General features: G+C 39.6%; 2 protein-coding genes across 3 annotated transcripts in view; one reads left to right on the top strand and one right to left on the bottom strand.

Annotated features, from left to right (window-relative positions):
• PRKRA (protein activator of interferon induced protein kinase EIF2AK2) overlaps positions 1-13418 on the bottom strand; it is a 375739-nt gene that overhangs the window by 163477 nt on the left and 198844 nt on the right. The window lies entirely within an intron of this gene.
• OSBPL6 (oxysterol binding protein like 6) overlaps positions 1-13418 on the top strand; it is a 178171-nt gene that overhangs the window by 9572 nt on the left and 155181 nt on the right. Inside the window, exon 2 of one of the 2 annotated variants that reach the window (XM_070422668.1) lies at positions 1435-1579. The exons of the other annotated variant lie outside the window; for it this stretch is intronic. The gene's annotated coding sequence lies outside the window, so the exon portion shown is untranslated. The remainder of the gene's footprint in view (positions 1-1434; positions 1580-13418) is intronic. 2 annotated transcript variants of the gene reach the window in all.

The raw sequence follows: 13418 nt of genomic DNA, 5'->3' as shown, positions 1-13418 counted from the left end.
GCTATCAAATTCGGAAGTGCCTTGGACATGAAAAACAAATGTACAATTTTGTTACAGTTAGTTGTTTTTAATAGTCAACATTTTGGTTCTTTCAAAATTAGTTTATTATACTGTATTGGGCAAGTCTAAGAAATCTTAATTTCTGACCAATTTGGGGTAAAAAAGGCATCAGTCACCAAGGTCACTCCGGCTGCCCTTCCCTCTCCCCACCTGGTGGCTTTTTGTTCCCTGTCAGCCCCCATTGCCTTGCCATTGCTCTGTCCACACCAGTCTCTCTCTCTTCCCCATTTCTTCCATTTAGCACCCACCCCATCCTCCCTGAAACCCCCTGCAGTCCTGTCCCTGACAGCTCTACAGCTTCTGCTTCCCCTGCTTCACTGGGCATCTTCCTTTGGTTCCCTGCTTGTGTGTTTTGTTCTCCCAAACAGGGGGGAGCTCCTCTTTTAGGGCCGGGCCTCTTTCCTATGGCTTTCTGTCTTTAAAGCTCCTGAGAGGCCACTCTGTTGGACATCTGATTGCTTCCCTTGGAGCACACTTCCCTGCTCTGCAGCGCCTCATTTTTCTGGCATTTTCAAGAAACAAAGTATTCCTCAGAGGTGACACCCCTATTAAACATGAACCTCCCTTCACCCAACAGCAAAGCTTTTTTTAAAATGGAAAACTCGCTCAGACGGCGTGGCTCAGTGGTTGAGCATCCACCTATGAAGCAGGAGGTCACGGTTCCATTCCTGGTCAGGGCACATGCCTGGGTTTCGGGCTCCATCCCCTGTGTGGGGCATGCGGGAGGCAGCTGATCAATGATTCTCTCTCACTATTGATGTTTCTATCTCTCTCTCCCTCTCCCTTCCTCTCTGAAATCAATAAAGATATATTTTTTTAAAAATGGAAATCTCTCTAGAATGTTTTATGTATTTCACTTTAAAAATTGCTCAGAGACACCCCAACACCAGAGAGCCCCCTAATGTGTTGCCAGTGACTCCGGCTAAGAGGGCTCATGCCTTCTAGAAAGACGGCTTTGGCGGTGGGGCAACACTAACTGCTCCTTTACCAAATAACCTCAGAATTCTTTTCTTTTCCCTTTTCACTTGTTTGCCTTGAAGATCTTTTGCTTTCTCCTTTCATTAGTCATCAGGCTTCTATTGCATTTCCATGAGATGAGCCCTCTCCCGACACATAGAAAATATTAGTTCAAAAAGTAATGTTATTTCAGCCACATCTTGGAAGTAGTGAGTAAGGAATGCATTTTGCTGAAGCTGTTTTTCTTTATCTCCGAGGTTCGTTTTCCAGACAGTTAAGATGGTGCGAAGTCTCGCTCAGTGTTAGATAAATCTGGTACTAGACTTTGTTATTAGATTATAGAAGGGTTTATAGCTGTTCCAGTTACTGGAAATGAGTTATCATTCTGATATTCTTTTATCTGATTATCATTCTCAGGATCATTCATTTATTGCACAGAATATTTCTTGAGCATGTACTACATATTCCAGGCTCTGCTTTGAAGTCGGAAAAGGACCTGCTCTCCGAGAACTGACATTCTAATGAATGGAGACAACCAGTAAAAAGCACATTGCTGTTTCAGGTACTAGTCATAACGATGGTAGCAGTAAAGGTGACCGATGGGGCAAGGGCAGTTGTTGTTGGTGGTGGATATGTTGGTGTCCTGGGGCTGCTGTAACAAAGTACCATGAACGGTGTGGCGCAAAATGATAGGAATGTATTCTCACACAGTGCTGGAGGCCAGAAATCCAAAATCAAGATGGATCCTTCCTTGCCTCTTCTACCTTCTGCAGCCGCAGGAATTCCTCGGCGTGTAGTAGCCTAATTCCAACCTCTGCCTCCTTCACCTGTTTCTCCCTTGAGCCGCTGTCTGTGTGTATCCTCTTCATATAAAGACACCAGTCACAATGGGTTAAGGGCTGACCTCCTCTTAACTAATTACCTTGCAGCAACCCTGTTTCCAAGTAAAGCCACACTCTGAGATTTTGGGAGTTAGGACTTCAGCACATCTTTTTGAGGGACACAATTCAACCCCTTAACAGTGGGTTTCTTTGGGCCGGCTGGCCAGGCAACGCCTTGCTAGGTGGAGACATTCGAGTTGAGCCTGAATGATGGAAAGGGACGGGTTGTGGGAAAAAAATCTGGGTGTAGATTCTTTTCTGGCTGCGCGAACAACAAGTGCAAGAACCTGGGGAATGAGCCTGTTGGCATCTAAGATATGTACATGAACTTTACACTCTTAAAGAGGGCAAACAAATGTCGCATTTGAGAAGTTTACTTTTATAGTTCAAGTTGATAGGATTTTAGTTTTGAACATTCTTGAATGTTTTTTACTTCTGGTCAGGCAAAGACTGAAATAATTTTTCTTCAAAAATTAATTACTCCCCTAACTGGTTTGGCTCAGTGGATAGAGTGTTGGCCTGCAGACCGAAGGGTCCCTGGTTCCATTCCAGTCAAGAGCACATGCCCTGGTTGCAGGCTTGATCCCCAGTAGGGAGTGTGCAGGAGGCAGCCAATCAATGATTCTCTCATCATTGATGTTTCTATTTCTCTCTCCCTCTCCCTTCCTCTCTGAAATCAATAAAATAATAATAATAATTAAAAAAATTAATTACTGAGGAGCCAGGTCTTTAAACATTAGCTGTCTGTGACTCTGGGCATGGGACCATCTGCTTAATAAATCCTTATTTTCTTGGCTGCAAGAAAACAACACAATAAAAAATACTCGAAGACAAAACAAAACAAATAAAAACTGCTGAGAAGTCAGGCCTACTGACAGTGGCTAATCACATTTTAAGAATTTTGTTGATTAAAATTTCACTTTGCATTTTAATAGTAGAATTTTTCCATCACCATGTTTGGGTTATTAAACTAAAAGCTTAAAGTATAACAACATCTGAAAATTAAGTAGACTTTGTAATAGTAGAGATTATTCTCTAGTAATAAGAAATTAAGGTTAAATATATATAGCCTCTAAAAACCTATCATCATATGTTAAATTGTCATTTTCAACATGATTATAACATTATTGTGGTTTTACTCTGTGCCACCTAGAGCTAAGTAGCCTTAGTATGATTTATCTTACATATTTATGAATATTTTTAGTTTCTCTCTCTTTCTTCTCCCTTCCTCTCTCTCTAAAAATCTTTGAAAAGTCTTTAAAAAATCAATATAGAATACAAAAAAATCTATATGGAAATACAAATTTCACAAGATAGTCAAGACGATTTCATGTAAGACTGGTAACACCTTTAAGTATCCAGAAGTAGGATAAAATAGCCTAAAATATTGTAATATTTAATGCAAAAGTGACATTATGAAATATGCATTAGTAAATTATATATGTGTACTTTAGCCAGAACTTTGATGTAGTTAATACAGATATATTTGTTTATATTACTTATAAATAACAAGTTTCCATAAAAAGTTCTAAATAAGTTCAAAAATGCTTATGTAGATTTAGATTTTTATAGTGAATGGCTATTTAGCTAAGATTTGGGATTACAAGCACAGACTGAGATCAAAGCTGCCTGGGTTCAAATCTTAGCTTTGCCTTGTCCATCTGTGTGACCTTGAATAAGTCCTTTAACTGTTTGCCTTATTACCTCATTCATGAAATGAAATATATAAAGATAGTACCTAAAACAAAGGGTTGATGGGAGGATAGAGTGAATTAGTGCATATACACTTCTTAGAATGGATATATAGTAAGTGCTGTTATAATTTTTAGCATGTCAATTGCAAATTGATATATTAATATTCATAACTAGAGGCCTAGTGCACAAAATTTGTGCATGGGGGGGGCTGTTCTTCAGCCCGACCTGCACCCTCCAATCCGGGAGTCCTCAGGGGATGTCCTACTGACAGCTTAGGCCCACTCCCCATGGTTCTCTGCTGTCTGAGGGGCCTGCTTGGCCACTCCCGAGTTGCTGCGGTGATGGCCAAGCAGGCCCTGCTCTCAGCGGCCGCCCCCCGGGACTGGAGGACTCCAGTGGGGCTGAGAGGACTGGGCGCCGCCATATTTGTGTTGGAGTGACGGTTAATTTGCATATTACTCTTTTATTAGATAGGATAGGAAAATATGTAAAATGTACATACAGTCAGTATCTCTTATTCCTTGTTACAAATCATAAGCTAATTTGAGAGAGATAGGAAAATTTCCCATAGTGCTTGTAAGGCTCTGTTTTAATGGTAAAAGTATTTTATATGCTTATCCACTTAGTTACTTATAGCAATGACTATGTTCAAGAGATTTTGTTAGGTCTTAAGGGAAAAAGAAAGATGATTAAGCTGTCAATCCTGCTCTCAAGAATTTACCCATCCAATAGGGGAGATAAGACATAATTTAGTATAATACATAGTATAATGAGGTAAGTGTCACTTCAAGAATCTGATTTAGTGCTGTGAGTACCTCTGGAAGCAGGGAAGCATCTGAGGAGGTACTGTGAGTAAGAGGGGTGTGGCTCAACATTTAGGAACTGATGACATTTTTAGAAAATGGGAAGAACAGGAGGTATCTGAGGTAGAGAAGAACAGTTAGGTAAATGGGAAAAGGACAGAGAATCATGTCCCCAAGTCAAGAGAGGAATTTCTAGGAGGAGAGATGGACTATCATCCCAAATATTATAAAAAAGTCAAGGAGAAAACATGAAAAGCAGTTCCCTCTTCTTTTCTGGGGGCCAGAAAGATTGAGCTGGGGATTCATTGGCTTTTCTTGACAAAGTAACACTGTAATGGAATTTCTGTACTTATATAACTGAAAAAGCATAAGATCAGCTGGGATATAACTTATTTATATTGATGTGATTCAAACAAAGTGGAGGTTATTTATTTATTTATTTATTTATTTATTTTTAGTCTCTTAAAGATCACTTTCAAGACCACCTACCATTCATTTAGCATTTTTTGTCTGCCAAACATTCTCCTAAACATTTGAGATGATCATCCTCTCCTTTAAAGCCTTGTAGCTGCTCTTGCAGTAGATACTGCCACTTCCATTTTACAGATGAGGAGGCCATGTCCAGAGAGGAGATGGCCAGCTCACAATCCATCTATAAGAAGTGACCAAGCTGGATTCCAACTCAGCCTCTCTGGTCCCAAAGCCTGGATTCTTAACCAGTTATTTTAGGGATAAAGTTGTTTAATAACCTCAAGGCATTTTAGATGCAGAGGTGAATACCCAACTTTCACTGATGATCAGCCACACTGGCCTGCTTGCTGTCCTTGAAATAAACCTGGGTTATTCCCATTGCAGGGCTGTGGTGCTTGTTCTCTTTCTTTCTTTAGAATACTCTTCCTGCTGCTATGCCTCATGGGCTCCTCCTCACCTTTCCTGTGTCATCTGGAATGTCAGTGAGGCCTTTTCCAGCCCTCCACTAAAGTGCGTTCACCCCCACCACCACCCCAGGGCATCCCATCTGAGAACATCTCCTTCCTTATGTGTTCATTTGTTGTGATTGGTCTCCTAATTCTCAGTGTGTGCCTTAGGTACTGATGATTCCCAGGACCTAGGATAGGTGATCTAAACTGTTTGTGGAATAAATGCATGATATCTCAAAGATAGCCGACTTTAAGTAATTGGTGAGATTTTTTTTAAGGTTCTGGAGATGTTAGAAGTGTCGTTCAGATCAGCGATTATTTCTTTTCTATTTAACATGCACACCTTTTTTCAATAACTGAATTGACACTGGGTGGCATTTTAAAGGAAAGTCCTAAAAAATTTGCCTGTATTGAAAATGATACAAGTTAATTGTAGGAAAATTTGCAAATACAGAAAAGTATATTTTTTAATGTTATAATAAACTTTTACTTATTTATTTTTAATTGAATTTATTGGGGGTGACATTGGTTCATAAAATTACATAGGTTTGAGGTGTAAAATTCTATAATACATCATCTGTATATTGTATTGTGTATTCATTGCCCCAAGAAAGTGTATTTTAAAATGACTTATATGGCATCAAGAAGCTAAATTTTAACATTTGGATATATTATTCTTCAATTTTTTACAAATTGCTTTCTTTTACTCAACAATCTATCATAACTATTTCTGTGTTATTGATTATTCTCCTAAACTTTATTTGTTAAATAGACTTTATTTTTAGAGCATTTTTAGGTTCTTAGCAACACTGAGCAGAGATTTCCCATATACCTTCTTCCCTCAAATAAGTCCAGCTTCCACTATCAACACTTCACATGGGAGTGGAACATTTATTACTGAACCACAGCTCATAGTTTACATTCTGGTTCACTATTGGTGTTGTACATTTCATGGGTTTTGACAAATATATAACAACATGTACCCACCATTATAATATCATACAGAATAGTTTCACTGCCCTAAAAATCCTCTGTGCTCTAACTATTCATTCCTCCCTCCTCTGACCCCTGGCAACCACTGATCTTTTTAGTGTTTCGATAAATTAAAATTTTAATAGATATAGAATATTTCATTTTATGCGCATGCCATGTTTTACTTAATTTTAGTTGGATAGTTAGGTATTTTTATGGCCTCCTAATATATAAAGAGCCAGGGTCCATCACGACCTAAAATATCCTGATGGACGACCGAACACCAGGCTAGGGTCCCAGTGGCCTGCGGCGGGAGTCAGTCCTGGTTCCTGGCTGCCCGTGGGCAGCGGGAGGGAGCTGTGGGCCCCGGCTTTCCGCGGTGTGGCGGCAGGAGGGAGTTGTGGGAACGTAGCCATGCTGCCATCATACTGGCCTCTGGGTCCCACCCCCCGCCCACAGGCTCTGAGGAACCAGAGCCATGCTGCCATTGGACTGGCCTCTTGGTCCCTCCCCCTGCCTGCAGGCTCTAGGGAACCAGAGCCATGCTGCGATCTGGGAATCTTGTTCCCTCCCCCTGCCCGCAGGCTCCTGGGAACTGGAGCCATGCTGCAATCAGACTGGCCTCTTGGTCCTCCTCCATGGCCTGCAGGCCGGGGAACCAGAGCCATGCTGCGATGGGACTGGACCCTACCTGAGGGGTCCCAGACTGTGAGAGCTTGCAGGCTGGGCTGAGAGACCCTCCCTGAGTGCACGAATTTTCATGCACCAGGCCTCTAGTTATTAATAACCTGATGAATGGCTTTGGTAGAGATCTTTGTGTACAACTCTGATTATTCCCTAGAATGGCTGGATTAAGGACTAAGGAATATGTACACTTTCAGGACTTTGTCACTTATCCTTTAACAGCCTAGCCCAGGGGTGGGCAACCCCTGGCACGTGTGCCAAACATGGCACGCCAGTAACTTTTGCTGGCACGCGAAACCCTCTCTTATAATCTTCCATTTACAATTTTTTTCTTAATATCGACTTTTTTATTTTTCAGATAAATTCAGTGTAGGTGCATCTTAGATAAATAAATAATTTTACCTAACAAGTTATCTTAAAGACCATAGACGTGGATTGACGAGAGAGGGGAAGATCAGTTTCTATGCTTCTGCCTTAACTCTCCCTGCCTTCCTAGATCCGACCAGTGTTTTGGTTTCATCCACATACGCTTGTGAATCTTTGTTCTCAGTGACGAATTTTGTTAAGTCTCGTAATAGGAGTAGCCTGACGGATGAAAGTAGTAGCTTGTGCATATCTCTGAAGGTCACGAAGTATAAACCTGATGTAAAATCTCTGTCATCAGTGATGCAGCAGCAAAAGTCCCACTGATAATATCAAACGGAGTCATAAAGTTTTCTGTCGGACTATCAGTGTACATGTATACATTAAAAAATAAATGTATTTTTCATCATCATACACTGTGTTTTTGTCGCTCGAATGAATTTTATTATTTCTTCAAGGTTCTTCACATACGTACACCTTAAGAGATATCAAGTAGGCGTAACATGTTCTCAAAAAATTAGGGTTGGCACGCAGAAGAATTTGAGTCAGAGATTTTGCTGGTTTTGGCATGCACTCACAAAAAGGTTGCCTACCCCTGGCCTAACCCTTTAGACATTTAAAAAAAATAATTTCTTACTCCCACTCAGGATGTATGAGAGGGCTTAGTAAGAAAGAATTACCTATGGCCTGTTGGGAGTGCCTCAATTGGTTGAGCGTTGTCCTGTGCATCTAAAGGTTGCCAGTTCCATTCCCAGTGAGGGCATGTATGAAAGGTACACATTGATGTTTCTCTCTCTCTCTCCTTTCATCTCTCTAAGCAAGTCCTTGGGTAAGGATTAAGAAAAAAAAAGAATTGCCTATGAATTGTGAAAACATAGACACAACGATAGCTCATGCATGTGTAGTTTATTGTGTGTCAGCCATTGTTTTAAGCACTTTATTTGAATTAACTCATTTAGTTCTCACAATAATGCTGTTGGTTAGTACTATTATTAGCTCCATTTTAAAGATGAGAAACTGAGACACAGAGGTTAAGTAACTTGCCAAAGTGATTTCTTTAGCTGTAACATGGGGATATATTAGGACCTAACTTTCAAATTGTGTCGAGTTCTGTACTCTTCTGGCTCATAATAGGAGTAGCCTGACGGATGAAAGTAGTAGTAGTAGTAGTAGTAGTAGTAGTAATCAGTCAGCAGTGGTATTGGGAATCATCACTGCTGTAGTGGTAGCAGCATCAAACACATGGCAACTATAATAGCCATAGAGAATGTAATTGGCTCTTAGTTTTTAAGTTAATGGGTAAATATTTAAATAAAATACTTTTTTCAAATTTACCTTTGTCTACTTCACCCAGCATTTAGTACATGGCTGGTATTTAGTGACTATTACTTAATGATAATTTATGATTTTTTTTTTCTGAGAGAAAATTGGATGTAGCATGTGTCCTTTAGATTTTGGATTAGATGTTATGGTTTTCCTATCTTCAGTGTATAAATACTATCTGGCAGATAGTAAATAAGACCAAATTGTTAATCCTGATTGGTGACGAAAAAAAATAAATATAAAACCCAGTTTCCTAAAATCAAATGACAACTTCCATGTGTCATTTTGTAAAGGCAGCCTTTTAATTTTTGGCTTTATGCAGAAGTTCTGCTTTAAATAAATAAAAATAAACATTCTTTTCCCTCCTCTCTACTGTTCTTCCCCAAACCCCAACCATTACCCCTTCCACACACTTGTTATTTCTGTTGATTTGCTCCTGAGGATGCTTGTGTATTTGCTGCTCAGTGTTTTTCTTGGTCTTTTTAGAAGAAGACACACTGATTTTCCTGCCTGGATTGGGTTTGGGGCTATATTCTATGGTTCTCGGCTCGCTGAGATATTGAGTTTTCAACCTTTAGCTGCCCTTGAGTGACTGCTCAGACGTCATGGGGAGCCTCAGTGGGACTGATAACCATTAAGGGTTGTTTTTATTTTCACTTGTTAAATCCCCAAAACTAATGCTATTAAAGGGCTTTTCATAGCAGTTGAAAGCTCTATCTATTCATCTTTTTAACTCCCACGTCACATAGCCTTGTGCACAGTGGCCTTTCAGTAAATGTTGAATGTATAATTTTTGTTAATTGACTCATATAAAATTACACTGTACGTTGTTTGCTATTATAAATGCTAATTATAGCTTTCTTTAGTTTGTATTTACACTCTAATCTTTGGGAGCACAGAAGAAAAAAACTTGTTGAGTTTTTCCCTTAAGCTATAAAGGAAAACATTTGGAAAAGCAGTGCTATACTTCTACTAGTCTCAGATGTCCATTATAGGGTAGCTAATGGACAATTATTTGTTTCTCTATGTAAGAAATATTTTTAAAAACTCTGAGAAGAATGACTGACTATTCTTTTCGAGAAGGCTATGTAATGTAAGATGACCAGGTTTTAAGAATTAGATTTTTCAAAGCCAGGAATAAAGTAAACAAAGATTAAAATGCATTTCTTTATGTTGGAGATGCTGGAGCTTTATAGTTGCTCTTTTTAAAAATTTAAAACAGGCCATTTGACATTTCTTTGCAAAGCAATAACTTATGAGTTAAATGCAAGCAATGATCTGTCTTTTCAGATACTTTCAAAACTATCCACAAATCATGATAACTGTCTTCCTTTCTCCTCTGCCGGCATAGGCATGATGACTGTACGTAAAACAGGAAATTAGTAATCTCTTTTTGAAGGTGGTGCTGGATTGTTGTTCCTGATGAATTAGCTCATACATCTTCCCCCGAGTTTTGGCTTAAATATGCAACTCAGATGATAATATTAAATCTAAAGGTGCTTTGTGCCAGAATGTATTACTGTGTGGAAGGAGGGTGTTACTTGACAATTTTATGCTATTTTTGATAATTTCTTGGAATTACTTTTTTAAAATAGATAGATTTTCTTTAGGAATTCCAGAAAGCCTTTAGAGAAATATTCTTAAAATTGTATGTTATTTTATTTTTTTAAGTTATTTTATATATATATAAATATATATATTATATATATATTTATTTATTTCAGAGAGGAAGGGAAGAGGGAGAGAGATAAAAACGTCAATGATGAAAGTGATCGGCTGCCTCCTGCATTTCCCCTACTGGGGATTGAGCCCACAACTCGAACATGTGTCCTTGACCAGAATCAAACCCGGACCCTTCAGTCTGCAGGCTGATGCTCTAGCCACTGAGCCAAACCAGCTAGGGCTGTATGTTATTATTTTATTGAGAATTAAGATTAAAATCATCTTTCTGATTTTAAGGTAGTTAATTATGATTAGTACTCTGTTTAAAGAAAATAACGGGGATGGGGGAAGGGTGAAATGGGTAGAGTGGGGTCAATTATATGGTGACAGATGACTTTTGTTGGTGAGCATGCTGTAATGTGTACAGATATTGAATATGTTGTATCCCTGAAACTTACATAATATTATAAACCAGTGTTACCTCAATTAAAAAATATATATTGGTAGGCAAGGTTAAGAGTTCAAAGTTGATAGTCAGCTGATTTTCATAAAATCAGAATGATAATGAGAGGGAAAGAATGGCCACTCTTCACAATAATGGTTCAGATTACTTTGAGAATATTTTGTGACAAACAGATGCCTGAGTATCTGCCATTATATATTCTTAGTGTCTCAATACCCGAAGGCTTAACTAGCACCTTAGCCTTTTCAACATTGCTGAGTCACAATAAAGATCTTAAAAAATCATCTAGTCACCTCTCATTTTGTAGATGAGGAAACTGAGGTGCTGAGAGATTGAGTGAGGTGTCCAAGCCAAGCCAGACTTTACTGACCATCCCATTCCTGACTACTAAGCTATCCTGACCTGGTACATAGAACACATTAGGGTTGATTTGCAAATATTTGTACAGATATAGGGAAAATGGTGATGGGACCAGTGGTATTCCTATTCCTTTTTTAAAAAACAATTTTATGAGTTTATTTGAGACAAATTAACAATTACCCTGAAGCAAAATCTCAATGGGGCAGTTTTGCAGCTTATTTGATACATTAGAATCAAAGGAGGAGAGTAAGGAGGGTTACATGAAACCCATTGGTGGTAGATTAAGTGGGCAGGAGAAAGCAAAGCAGGGAAGTCTTTAGGATTGGATAAAAGATGAAATGGAGAAACACCACTTTTACATTGGTGGATACAGGATAGTGAATAATTAACATTTATAGCACATAGGGTTGGTATTCGGGGAACACAATAACAATGAGGGGTCCTGTGGTTTGTGCTCTGGTTCCTGAGGTTGTGCCTTTGAGGGTGGGAAAAGGAAATTACTCTGACATTCCAAAGGTATGTTAGGTGTATAAGAACAATAGACAGAGCTCACTTAAGGTAAAGACTGACCTTTGCTAAGGAAGCTATCTATAGTCCTGGGACCTGATTATCTTCCATGACCTGCCCAGTTGTGAGTTTGTGATCAGACCATCCTGGTTGGTTACTGTTGGTCATTGAGTTTCTCAGGCCTGTCTTGCACAGTTCCTTTTTCATTCACAGCCCCTAGCTGTTCTCTGGGCTGGCAAGCCCAGGTATGTGTGAGGCACCCAGGTGCACTGTGCCCAGTTCAGAACTGCTGTGCTATGGGCTCTTTTGACACGAGGGCCAACATTTCTTGTGTCTAATGATGATGGATTCTTTCAGCATTTGTGTGCCTGAAAATTGCTTTGCCTCAGTTTTTTTTTTTAATTTTTATTTATTTCAGAGAGAGGAAGGGAGAGACAGAGAGGGATAGAAACATCAACGATGAGAGAGAATCACTGATCGGTTGCCTCCTGCATGCCCCCCTCCTGGGGATCGAGCCCGCAACTGAGTATGTGCCCTGACTGGGAATCAAACTGTGACCTCCTGGCTCATTGGTAAACGCTCAATCACCTTCCCCCTCCTCCCCAGACTATTGCCTAACCTCTAAGGAACACCAAGAGACTTGCAGCCAGGGGAGCAGTGGGCAGTGGCACCTCATCCTGGATTAACCCCTGAACCGTCTCCAAGGCCCCCTATTCTCTGACTTTCTAGTGAACCAAAGCAGCACAGCCTAGGCTCTCCTGTTCTTCTGTGCGCTTCCTTGTGTAGTTTTGCTGCAGTCAATAAATCTTGCTTGCTTTTCTTAAAAAAAAAAAAAAAAGAAAAAGTTTTACATAGTCAATGTGGTGAATGTGAAAGCCTGGCTGTGGTGTAAGAGTTTCTCCAGTGATGTTCAGAGCAACTCAATGAGTTGACTAGAGTGTAACTGATTTGTTGTTGTTTCTTAGCTATTCCTCGTTTGTTTAGTGCCTGCTCTGTGCTGGGTTTTGTCATAATCACTTCTTATCCCCACAATAAGTTCAAAAGGTGTTGTTATTGATAATCGTTCTCCAACTCCACCCCCCTTCCCCCTCACCCTCAGCCCCAGCCCTTCTCAGTAGCACAGATGAGAAAATAGAAATGTCAAGTGACTGCCAGAATCCTATAGCTTGTAAATTGTATAATCAGATTATCAACCTAGTTCCCAGTAGCTTCAAAACCAACTGGTCCATACTACTTTCTTGCCAATATTGACATTTGTGTTGAGCAAGTGACTGGGGAATTGTGTGCTAAAAAGAAAGAGGTTGCCATGACAGCTCATGGTTAACTAGATCAGGAAAGGACGGCTGATGAATTGGAAGAACTCATGTTTCAGAGGCTTCAAGGTCTCTGTGGTGCTGACAATGGTAGTAATGGCCTTGAAAGAAACAAGGGAGCATGGAGTTAGCCCTGGGTGATGATGATGAAAGATATGGGAGATAGAGGTCCCCAGATTTTACCTGGTCTTCAAATTAGTCCCAGGTCTCTAAAGACAGTTCCAGATTGATTGTAGATCTGAAAAAAGTAAAACAAAGTAAGCAAAGATTTTTAAACAAGACATAGAGTACTCATCTGAAAGGAAAACATTGATATAATAGACAGTATTAAGTTTTCAACAGAAACACTGGCATAGAGCAACAAAGCAAGCAGCAGAGCAAGGAGAAGTTATTTCCAATACATAGATCCAAGTCATTTTTAAGTCCCTCACTGAAAAAAACAAGAAATTACATGT

The sequence above is a fragment of the Myotis yumanensis genome, unplaced genomic scaffold (assembly GCF_028538775.1).
Source record: "Myotis yumanensis isolate MYYU_CA2020_CCGP unplaced genomic scaffold, mMyoYum1.0.hap1 SCAF_8, whole genome shotgun sequence".
NCBI classification, from domain to species: domain Eukaryota; kingdom Metazoa; phylum Chordata; class Mammalia; order Chiroptera; family Vespertilionidae; genus Myotis; species Myotis yumanensis.
This window is presented reverse-complemented; position numbering and strand designations above follow the sequence as displayed.